Genomic DNA, 12,435 nt, shown 5'->3' with positions numbered 1-12,435 from the left:
ATGTGACGGGACATTTTGAATTTCTTTTGGTGAAGTGGTGACCACAGGCCACTAACAGTGTTTTCAACGTTGTAGCTGAGGCTCACTTGAGAGAGGTTGCGCACATATTTTTTTTTTTTTTCGAGTCATTGCATATGTTTACAATTCTCACAATGCAAATATTTCTTAAAATATGAAATTTAAAATTAGTGTAATGCCCTTTGCAGATAATTTTGGACCTGTATTTGCGAAACTGTAGCCTTAGCTACTTATGCACCATAAAATGCAAGAACAGAAACACACCGACAGCATTTGTGTTGCAAAAATGTATTTGGGATTTATTTGGCAAAGTGAACATGGTCGAGAGGGTTTTGGAGAAAATAAACTGGTGCTATCTGCAATGTGATATAGTGCCAACATAAATAACTTTCATTCTTTCATCAGCGCAATCAGCATCTTGTCAACTGATTGCCAAGATTTCGCCAGCTGATCTCCACATGTCCATCTTCACACGGGGCAGTGTTCATCACCATGTGCTGCATAAAACATCCGTGTTGTATTCTTCTACCTTCCTGGAATGAAAAGGTGCAGTGTTCACAGAAATTACTGTAAAATTAAAGCTGTTATGAGAAAGCTGGAGGTTGTTTAATATTGCTCTCCAGCTGGTATTGCAGTGAATAACTACGCACATGATTATTCATGAAATGTCTGGGCATATGGCATACCCCTATATCATGGCACAGAAGTGCAGCAGTCTCCTCTTGTGAATGCACCTATCGGGGGTGGAATTGCCACTCCATTTGCTCCATTCTGCTCCCAAACTGCTTTTCCTGCTCTATCCTGCTCCAAAATGCAATATTGCTCCAAAACTGCTCCAAATTGGCTGTTTTAATGTTCTACCATCAAATTTAGTGCAACACGCAAACAATGTCTTTGCACCAGTGGCAAAGATATAACGCATCTAGCACTGGGCTTAATACAAACGAAATTTTTGTAAGGGAAGGAAGCATGTGGCATAATAAATATTTGTTCGCAAGTAAATTTAATATGAGTCGCTGGCGATTGGAGATAATTGCAAAACAAATGCACTGTGCATGTGACGTAGCACCTCCTCTCAGCCTTTTGAATCGCCGGTGGAGGGAGAAGCAAGAGCAGCAAGCGAAGCAGATAGGCGCAAACTACCGTGAGTCGTTCGGAAGGAAACTTGTCCGACTGGAAAAACCACATGAGTTATTCTAATGGTTGTGGTCTGAGAACAAGCAGGCACCTATCGAGCCTCTTTTTCAGTAACAAGCTTGTCGGGCCTACGGCAGACAAAATCATACTTGAATTGTTATGGGTTGGTACTCCAAAGATGTCACTCACTAGGAAGCGTCTCAAGAGTGTTGGAAAGCCATACAGGGCCTATTGCCAAGATTTAAAAAATGAGCCCCAGCATTGCTCAAGCAAAGAATGATAAAACTATTGGAAGGAGGTAGTGAAGTAAATATGCTGAAGGATGAAAAGGCTACCCTTCAGTGCCATCTACATTTCCTGAAGGCACTACTGACCACTGCTCAGGAATTTATCAGCACAGGCATAGGATCAAAAAGGGGTATGCACAAGATAGAGAGCAGAAATGTCATGTCCATTAATCTGAGCTCCAAATTAGTGGCATTGCTTGAGTGCATTGAAGTGGTAAACTTGACATTTAAATCTGTCAAGTCAGAATAGGCAAATGCGTTAGGTCACACTAGGTGTTCAGTTATAAAGCACACCAGCAAGCATTTTGTTTGCTGCTAGTCTGTTTCAAGTTGTTGGCCGTTGTCTTGTCAGAAATGAGTGCGAAGTTGGAGAGGCATTGAACTTGCATAAAAAGGAAGAGCTCATCTTTTTCTGTCAGAAAGAGAAAAACAATTACTACAATTATCAGAGGCATTTGACCTTAGGAACCTGCTCCAAAACATAATTCAAATGCTCCAAAACTCTTGTCTCATTGCTCCAAAGCTGCTCCAAAACTCTTGTCTCGCTGCTCCCAAAGCTGCTCCAAAATGCTTGAGCCTGCTTCCACCCCTGACCTATGTATCAGACCCATTGATGACTGTCTTTAGTGGTAATGGCACATACCCACGACGGGGAATAGGCCATGGTATATAGCAAGTACAAAAGGTTCATGGACAAGCAATTGGGTATTTTGATAATTACGAATCTTAAACTAGAATTTCATGAAAAAAAAGAAAGGAAAAGAAAAGGCAGTGAATTCTCATTGTAGCAATCTACCTGGTGTGATTATATAGTTGTGAACAGAATTGCACACAGGTTCTTGGCACTTGCCCCGAAGGAGAGGAGAATAAACACAAATAGCATGCCTGAGTAATCACCATTTGAACGATCTAACAGTCACTAACAGTGTTTCACAAGGAAGCCTGCTTTGGCCACTGTTGTTGAAAGTGTTCATCAAAGACATTGCCCACATCGACATATCCATTAAATTTGTCGTACATATATAGGGTGGATCTGGTACATATGATATGGGCGTGTCCAGAAATCTAAAATATAAATCCAGAGACAAAAAATAATTTTGGGAAACTACTGTCGAGCTCACGCCCTGAAACTCTGCTAGGTCTAATCCGATAGCTGACGTCGCCCATGTCCGAGGACTCCAGGCCGTCATCTTTGCGGATAAGTTGACACCTATCTTGCACCTGTTGGATATTTATTAGTTTTGCCACCACCACATGCAGATGACTGTTCTATTATGACGGGCACTGATGCAGACACGTTGACAAAGCAAAGCAAAGCCTTCCTGTTAACATTATTGTTGTGGTTTCAATCAAACAAACTTAATATAAATTGTTCAAAGACAACGCTGATTATTTTCCCAGAAAAAAAATTTTTTTTTAATCGTGCTGTCAGCAATGAGAGCCGGAACATTACAATTGTAGGCTCGCAGAGAATACTAAGTGTCACGTTCAACAGCAATCTATACTGGTACTTGCCTGTTGCTGGCATATGCAAAAGATTTTCCATGGTATTTGATGTTATTTTATGTCAGTGAACGCTCCTTCTGATGCACATTGAAAACAAATTGAATCATTTTTTCACATTAACCAATGCATTAAGACCACAGTGGAGGGTGGAGTAAACAATAATATAATTTTGCCATCCTTTTCTTGAGGATAAATAAAATTCACCAAATGGGTAATTGCGGTAGAAATGTCTCTATAAAGTATTACTTCTGAGCATTTGCGTTGATTATGCACATGCACAGCAGCATGCTGCAATGACCTAAGAGCTGAAAATGCATCACGCGTCCAGGCAAACATCACACAAAAGTGTGAAGCCGCAAAAAGAAAAAGCATGTGGGAACTTCCCACGCTTTGTCCGATGACGAATACATTCTGGAGAGGGGTGCCTGAGGCCACACCGCACAGGAAGATACGGTGGCTGTTTGGGAGAAGGGACATGGCCATAAAACCATTACACTGATCCATTAGGAGTTGAGTTCTACAGATGCTGTTTTGATCCGCTGTATGTGACATCAGACATGCCCTGTGTTTTTTGGCAGACAGACTCCTTGTTCGACTATTGCAACGCTATCGAAGTGAAAAAGGAAGTTTCTATGTCTCCTCGCCTGTTCCCAAGGTATGACGGCAGGAACACTGCTTACCAATACTGTTTGATTGACTGGCTGATTGACCTGAAGAGATGTGCCGTATTTTATTGGCCAAAGTTCTGTGAGAGGGCTGGATTGATTGTTTAAAGGTTTCTTGTGGAGTTAAAAAAAAAACAATACTGGCCCTGGGCAAGAGGCTCAATAGTCTATCATTGCTATGAACTTGCTTTTGACCTTTTGCTGTTAAGACCTTTGAAGTATGTACATAAGTCTGCAGAAGTGCAATCAAATTTCATTGTTTTTGTTCTCTCATCTTCCAAACGTCATTCTTCTCTCAAACCGAAGACTCAGTCATGCCACCAAATGGAGTGTAGGTTCAAAACAGTCTGAGACAAGCATAACAATACACAAAGCATTGTGATGGTCTCGTGAGTGTGCACCATGAACATGAAAATTTGTGAATAATTTGTTTTCCTACTCATTTATTTCATTTATCGCTGCTTTCATAGACCATTGCATTTTGTATAACGAAGTGTCTAAAGGTACGTCCGACGTATCCATTCGATTCTCGTAAAGATACGGCGGACGTCGATATACAGGCTCATGGCTATACGCACGTCGAACGCGGCCACATTCCGCTTGCTACGCGTGAATGAATCTTATCCTCTATGATATCAGCTAGCCGCGACTCTCGATGAGGTGCTACGAAGAATGCATCCGTTCTAACATAGATCACGGTCTTCACTTAGGGTTGTGTACGGCAAGCATCGCTGTCACGCACATAGCTGCAGGCGATGCTACGTACTGCACCCGCTCCACCAGCTGGCATCGAGATACGCACATTCACGAGCAGCTTTCGCTTCGCACTAAACTATTACCTCGATCTGCCCGTAATGTAAGCGAGCTACTCCTAGCATTTACGCTGTCTTAGGTCCTGCATCGACCTCCGAAGATCTAGCGCCGGCACAACACACACACACCTCGCCGTGCAGAACGATCGGCAGTCCAAAGTATGTATGTGAAATGGCATTATGCTCGTTCCTCACATGCAGACCGAGGAAACAGGATGTTTCTAGCTAAATTCTTCGTTTAAATTCTACCTCAGAGCCGTGGCAGAAGACATGCCGAATTTACTAGAGGCCTGCGCTGCTACTGCGGCGAGCTGCACATCGACTCGTCGAGGCGAAGACCTACTGCACCGCACCGCAAGAGTACACAACCGGAAAGCCGGAAGCGCGAATGATCCGAATTCCCTGTGAACAGCAATGTTCTTTGGTATTTAGGGGAAGACTAGACTAAAGTGCTTAGCCTGCATCTTTTTCTTGTCGTTGAATTTTGCGTACATGTAGTTTAAACCCCCGCATGCTCGAGGTTAGCATGACCCGACTGAACGGCCGCGCAGCTTTGAAACGATCGGGATCGATATGCATGCATCGCCGCGGACTTGGGTACGCGGTAGAAAATGTGCGCTGCACATTTCGTTGCAGAAGCTGACTCTTGGAATTTTGCAGAGTGCGCCATGCAAGTGGTCGTTGCTACAACCACACATCCATGTTCCAACGGCTGGCCTACCCCGAGGCGCATAAATGTTCAACCGTGGACGTATCAATGATCGAAGAGAGGACAGATTTTCACAATATTGGGCGCGAAATCGATAGCTACCAGTGTTCAGTGTTATTCTGCGTTGATCATGCGCAATTCAGTGTTTCAGGTGTGGTCAGTAGCTGTAAGTTTGAACAGTTCGCCTGTCAAGTCAGCGGCGCCAGCGATGGACCGGCGGAGCGATTTTCCACGCTACACCGCTGTCTTGCTAGAAAGCTTTTTGTGGGCCCCGTAATTGAAAGCAACGCCTTCAGAAACGCGTTAAATGTTCAAAAATGTATTCTCTTCAACAGTTTCACTCCAGGCTGTCAAAGCAGGCGGACGTTGATAAAACAGTTGAGCACTCCAGTCTTTAGAAATCTGTAGAATCGCCTTCAGTTTGTAAAATTATTGGAATAGGTCACTTTCCGATCGCTGGGACATAGACCCTCATGACAGCGCTTTCACGTGAATAAGGACCACACCAGACCGAAAGCTTGTCTCATATAACACAGCTAACCAAGGTATACCTTACAGCACTGTGTTGATTTTTATGGTGCATAAGCGACTAATGCTGCCATGCACCAAGAACAAGGTTTAATGTATTTATTTGTGTGTAAAGACTAAAATGTTCTTTAGGATGTAGCTTGTTTAGGAACATTTTAAGAAACCAAAAGTGCAGGAAATTTGCACGTCTCTCCTAGGATTACAGTTGAGAAGAGCGTGTTGTCGGGCTAGTTGGTTCTGCATAGTATATAAGAGAAATGCGCAACAACTTAAACAGGACACATATTCTCTTATTTCCTAGGATCATGCTGGGATGGAAAGGGATCTGTTGCAAAATTGTACAAAATGTTTCCTCTTATTTTCTCGACTCTGGCGCACGTGTAAAATATGGTTTATTGTTAGTTCATCTCCACACTCCTTGCATATTGGTTTTTCCTCTTTCATAAGTATGAAGCTGTGTGTGAGGTGTGGGTATGTGTTTTGTGAAGATGACCTAAAATGGCCTCCATGTTGTGTTTTTGATTACTGCATGATTTCCATTCCTTAATGACAGGTTTGACAAGTATAGTTTGTAGTTTATTTCAATGTTTCAAAAATCTTGCCATTTCACTCACATTTCTTTGTACAAGCTTCTTGGTATCTTCATGCAGCATATTCACCCTCTGTAATTTAGCATTGCGTCAAGGTAACCTGGTTATTTCTTTTCATCACCTTTCAAGACAACTGTCCCGATTTCATAAAGTGTAGGGTTTCTGACGACAGGAATTCCTTGGAAGTCATAGAAATAAATGAGATCCACAATCATGAGCTATCTAGGGTATGCATATACATGTCCATCGCTCAGTGGAATGGTGTCAGTACGCTGTTAGAACAGGTCTTGTGGTAACAACAACCATTGTCTGAGGTGGTCCTTTAATGGGCATTGAAATGCTATGTAACTACAGGTACTGATAGAACTCTTGATCATGTTATGCGATGATGCGATCCTTGCATGCATATAGGTATACATTTCAGAATCTGCAGTGCACCACTTGACCATTTGCCACCAGTTTGTGTGAAAATGTATTTTTCATGCATGTTAACCAGTATTTAACAGATGACCCCTGTGCACAAGCCAAAAGTGCCACGAGCCAAATGTCACGAGGCCACACGACATGGCAGGAGCTGTTAAGTCAAGCTTACAAAGTTATATTTGAAATATGTTCTGGGACGTTTCAGCTCCAATTAAGAAAGGTTGAGGCTTACAGAGGTCTATGCCAGGTTGTCTATCACCTAACAGGGCAGTCTACGACCGTATGCTAATGAGTATATCTGAGATAACAGAGACATGAATTAAGGAATTAGTAATTATGTTTGTAGCAAAGGGCATGTAAATTAACGGGAATCCACAGTGGGATCTGCAGACAAGAACCATTAACGCTGGCACACCATACCCTTACAGGTGGAGATTAGGAGTCTCCCTAATTTTTTTTTCTGCTCAAAGCTTGTCATTTCCTTCATTCTTCCAGATGAGGAAGATGTGAAAATGATAGCATCGAAAATTCCAGAGACCATCGTTAACAAGCATGCTGATCCCAACAGCGTAAAAAGGAATTTCAGAAAAGATGGGTGACTAGTAATGCTGGCAACAGTTGAAGCTAAGTGGAAAGGCATGAAATTGAAATGCAACATATGCAGAGATATGTTGCGAGACGACCAGTCTGTGGTGTGCGACATCTGGCTCCGTTAGTTTCATCAAGTGATTGGCCAAAGCAGATAGGGCTGGTGGTTTTGTGATAAGTGCAGTGTAGTAGCATAGATGCAACCTTGCCCATTAATAATTGGAGTGGAGTAAGTGCATTGTTTTTTTGTAAGATGTTCATGGTTTCCATGCAAACATTATGAGAATTTTTTTCCTAGAGAATGTTTGCTGAAATGCGAATATAATGTGCAATAAAACTAGTGTTTTCTTGCTATTTACTTTTCCTTGTATACATTAGTTCTGTGAAGAAAACCACAGGCTAGAAGGAAATGTAATGGCATGCATTTTGATACTTGGCCCCATTGTGCTGGCTCAGTAGTTAGTGCTTGGCTGCTGAACCCAAAGATGCAGATTTGGTTCCAGCCAGAGCAGGAGCATTTCAATAGAGGCGAAACAATAGGCCGTCATGCACCGTGCGGTGTCAGTGCATGTAAAAGAACCCCAGGTGGTCGAAATTATACCGGCGCCCTCAACTATCGTGTTCCTCATAGCCGTAGTTATTTTGGGATGCTAAACCAGATATATATCACATCATACTCTGAGTAAGATGCTATTCATGGTCAGTTAATCATGCACTAAACGATCAATTTTTTTCTGCATGGTACAGCAGCTGTTGTACAATTCTACTTTAGCCTTCATGAAGAATATCACACTGGCTCCACATGGCCTTCTGTTGACCCTTGATATGCGTCACAATCACACACCCGAGTATGTATTTGTCTAAGGGCACCTATGCATGCAAGGAGGGGACCGTTACTTTCTATTTGTCCGAACTGATATGCACGATCCACATCATTTCTGTAATTCAACTGCCTGCTATTTGAACTGTCCAGCATTGATGCAAGTTTCAAAGAACTGCAATTAGCAAATTAATCCAAGCAGGAAACCATGCCAAGAACTGCTTTGGTTTCATCTTTAACAACTGTTTGAGAACTAAAATTAGCCAAATGTTGCAAAACATAGATGAGAGGTTACACAATCTAAAAAACAATGCAGCCTACCTGTGGCATGTAGGGTTTCACATCCTAAAGTGACATATGTAGCTATGAAAAATACCGTAGTGGAGAGCCCCAGACTAATTTGACTGCCCGGGCTTTGTACTTTGCGTTGACATCTTGCAGGAAACAGAAGCATTTGCATTTCACCTGCACCAAAGAGCGACTGCCATCACTGGCATTAAACATCACGACCTTGGGGCAAGTAGCCGAACGTGCCACTAAGATGTCGCAGCGTCTACGTACATGCTATACACGTCAACCTTTCTAGCATTCAAGCTGTCACATGCATGGCAGATATTCATGTTCAGCTTTGGACTGACAAGTTTAAAAGTGTACTATTTGTGTTTTTCTAGCATGAAAAACAAAGAAAACTAAGGAAAAACGAAAAAAAAAAAAAATGAACATATGTTGAAAAAGCACTAGTCATTAACACATAAAGCATATTCGTTCCTTTATTAATAATAAAGTGGCCTTCAACAATAGTACAAAGCCTGAACATTTAGGAAGGTGCTGTGCCAGGCAGCTATTTTACAGAAACCTGAACCATTTCACCTGTAGTAATGCGCATCCCGGCGGTGTGGGCTGGGCACATATTTTTCGGTCCACTAGCTCCAACATGCGAGAACTGCATCATGTGCATTCCCATTTTCCGAGTTTTGAGCTCTGTAGTGCAGGCTAACAAATTGTCGATGACTTATTTTCGTCTGATCGTTGCACAGCGCGTGTAAGTAAATTACCACCGCACCTAATAAACACTGACATGCACGTGCAACATCGCCGATCATAAACGGACACACTGATGTCCGTCCGGACATCGGCGCACTCATCACAGCACTCTTCGTAGTCTCACACAGCACTCTAGTAGGACGTAATCCGTACATCACAGCATCTCACGGTAAGCACAAACCACACCTCCAACAAACACGAATGACGCGATGCTTGGGCTAGAGACACGCCGGCGGCACACAGCTTTTTCAGCGACTACGTAGAACTTGCAGCACCAAGAAAGCGATGCCTTACGTGACGCATCTCATCACAGATGGAAGTGACGAAACTTTGAAGAATCAAAACTACATAACTACATAACGACCGTCGTAGACGTTAATGCACATGATAACGAGGACCAAATGAGCGGGCGTGCGGGCCGCGGGCTGGCCGTCAACACCGCGATTACATGCGCTTGCGACCGTGCCGCGGTCCAACTCACGTAAACCTATCATTATGCCATCACGTAGTATATCACCCATTCTAGGCACTATTCTTGCCACTGTACTATTCTTTGTAATTTCACATTTCACGCATGCAGTAGTAGTACATACTTCCTGCACCTCGCACGTACTACACCTCATACCAACTTCGATTTGGCTACATGTGGCTACCATGTTGTTGTTACAACCACATCTGGGGATATCTCGGATCCGTCCGGCTTTCCCGACGGATCCCAAGGCCCATATCGGAGAAAAATGCGTTGGGTCCGTCGGAAGAACCCTACCGATCGGGTCCGTCCGCCGTACCTCTGAAAAATATTTCCCGGATCCGTCCGTCGTATCCCGAAGAAAAACGCACCGGGTCCGTCGGACGTACCTTTAAGACCATTGATCGGGTCCGTCGGACGTACCTTTAGCCACAGCCTTTGTATAATGCACTGTTGCTGCTGCTGGTCCGTGCATAGATTTGGCATGAATGCAAAAGCTAACAACTAGGTTCTAGTGCAGTTGTACTAAGCAGTCTTGAGTTTTAAACTATAGTAAGTTGTTAAGGCATTGAGATAAATAAAACGTTTTACAAATTGGTGCTGCTCAAAATAACGTAAATATGTCCTCACCCCTCAAGGGCACTGACTGCAGGCTTGGTGTTGACGGCAGCGGCTCCACACTGTGCAGACTTGTGGCTGTGCCATGGAAGCAAGCAAACAAATGAAAGAAATAATTATTTCTGCAGCCATGAGATCTTGGGCTGTTTTCCGGTGCATAACAACATGCACGAGCTTACTTTAGCACTCTGGCTACACTTTGTACACTGCAGTAAGAGAATCAAGACTGAACATTGCAGTGCTTTGTAAATAGCTGTAACATGTTCAACAAGAACATTGAAGAAAGTAATATAAGAAGTGTTGTCGCTTACTATTCCGGGAGTTGTCATGATTGCTTTCATCATCATAAGTCTCTCTGGGCACCATGTCATTCAGGCACTTGCAGGCTCATTTTCATCTGAAAGGGAATAACCATATGAGACACAGATGATTGGTAATTAACTTTCCAACATAATACAGGATCTAATTGTGCAGCTGAAAGTTGCGCCAGGACACTAGAAAAGTGCCACGACGCAGACACTGTTGCCTTCATTCAATGCAATGGTCCTTAACAAGGATCCTTTTTTAATTTTCAGGTGTTTTTATAACACAATGAGCAAACCAGTTGAGCCTCTGCGACTTGTAAATGCTAATAAGACTTCCAGTGCCTGAATGTTTTGTCCAACAGCATAAAATACTTCATTTCACGTGCTGACACAGGGACACAAGTTCATAAGCTTGGAGCAAAAAAAAATTAAATGACCTCTTGCAATATTTGGCTTTGGCACTGCATTCAGCATGTGCTGTTAGCTAATGGCGCCACACAATTGTCTGAGAAGATAAAGTAAATCATCTTGCAAACAATTTTCATTTATTGTGGCTCCTGGTGGCTGTGCACATTTACATGCACATGTAAACAAAAGCAGCTACACGACGTGTATTATATTATGCAACTCGAGCCATGCTTAGCAAAAATGCTGAAATATCATGTATCTAATTCGCACAACGTAAGGGGCTTTTTACTTTGCGCTGCTATTCCCCAGCAATCGACTAGGCGGTGTTCAGACGGGCGGGCCGTATGTATCGTGGGAAAGCATCATCCACCACCACTCCTACTCGGAGCGCACGCGATCGGCAGGCGCCGAGTCACTGCCATTCCGAGCTACTCGAAAGTGCCGTTTTCGTCACATATGATAACTAATTGTTCCGCTCGGACAGTCCGCTGTCCAGTCCGATCGTCTGAACAGAGAAGGTAGTGGGTAGTGACTTACCAGAATCATTTTTTTTTTTTTTTCTGACGCTGGATGGCTTGCAAAGGCCTTTGCGAACGCCTTCATTGTGCAGCGGAGCGAGCGCTCGTTCGCCGTCGGCGGATCCCTAGAAATCGTTGCAACTTCTTTCGACGGCGCCTTCTCCCTGCGCTGTACAGTGTATGTACAGGATGGTGGCGATCTCGAGCTACTTGCTGGTCGTCCGCCGCACTGAAACGCTTGCGCATGATGTTTTCTTGGCACGGCCGGGGCAAGGGTATTACAGCATTTGATGACGCCAATGTGAAAACGGGAGAACTATGTGGCCCGTTGCGCACAGCAGCACTCTACAAGCACTCGTAGCACCATCCCATCGCTTAGCTTGGCGGCTTGGCTCCATGGCTGCTGAAATCTCGTGAGATCTCGCGACATTACGGCAAGCTGGACGTCACGCGGCATACGTCTCCGAAGTACGTCTCCAGCGCCTGTACGTATCGGCAGTTTTCACGCATGCGCAGTAGGCGTCCGATACGTCTACGTCTGTACGTCTCCGGGAGACGTAATACGTCTCCGGTAAGCTAAATCTCTCTAATGTCTCGCTGCCACGGTTTGGGGAAAGAAGACCTCGCCTCTGCTGGCGGAAGAGTGCCTCCGACAGGCGGAACAGAAAGCGGACAAGTACGGAAGGAATACGCCAGTTATGCCGCCTGCAGCTGAGTAGTTTGGCGTTGGACGTTCATTAACGCTGAAATACGACGAACTCGCTGCGGAGTTTGGCGGTGACGCTAACGCAAGACGTCATGATGAAGATACCACTGGGGAAGTGAATTATTTGCGCATTAGTGCTGTATCTCCTGACCTTTCGGACCAACGTTTACATCGTCTGCGGTGGAGGTTTTACGAGCAGACATGCAGGTAGAGCTCAGCGACCAAAGAAAAAGGCAGCCGAGTCTCAGCTGTAAGAAGGCTTGTGGCTTCGAATGTGGGCTGCT

At 44.0% G+C, this 12,435-nt stretch overlaps 1 long non-coding RNA gene across 1 annotated transcript; it reads right to left on the bottom strand.

The window, feature by feature from the left end:
* Positions 1-484: 484 nt before the first annotated feature.
* Positions 485-11,804, bottom strand: LOC146186552 (uncharacterized). The gene is made up of 4 exons (XR_014708135.1): positions 11,465-11,804; positions 10,526-10,611; positions 10,227-10,292; positions 485-551 (listed from the first exon to the last, which is right to left on the bottom strand). It is a non-coding gene; the product is annotated as an uncharacterized LOC146186552 (long non-coding RNA).
* Between the last annotated feature and the right edge of the window lie 631 nt (positions 11,805-12,435).

This window comes from Amblyomma maculatum, chromosome 6, assembly GCF_055883805.1.
Source record: "Amblyomma maculatum isolate TAMU_Amacu chromosome 6, ASM5588380v1, whole genome shotgun sequence".
In the NCBI taxonomy this organism is placed as follows: domain Eukaryota; kingdom Metazoa; phylum Arthropoda; class Arachnida; order Ixodida; family Ixodidae; genus Amblyomma; species Amblyomma maculatum.
Note: the sequence above shows the minus strand (reverse complement) of the source record. Positions and strands in the feature narration are given on the sequence as shown.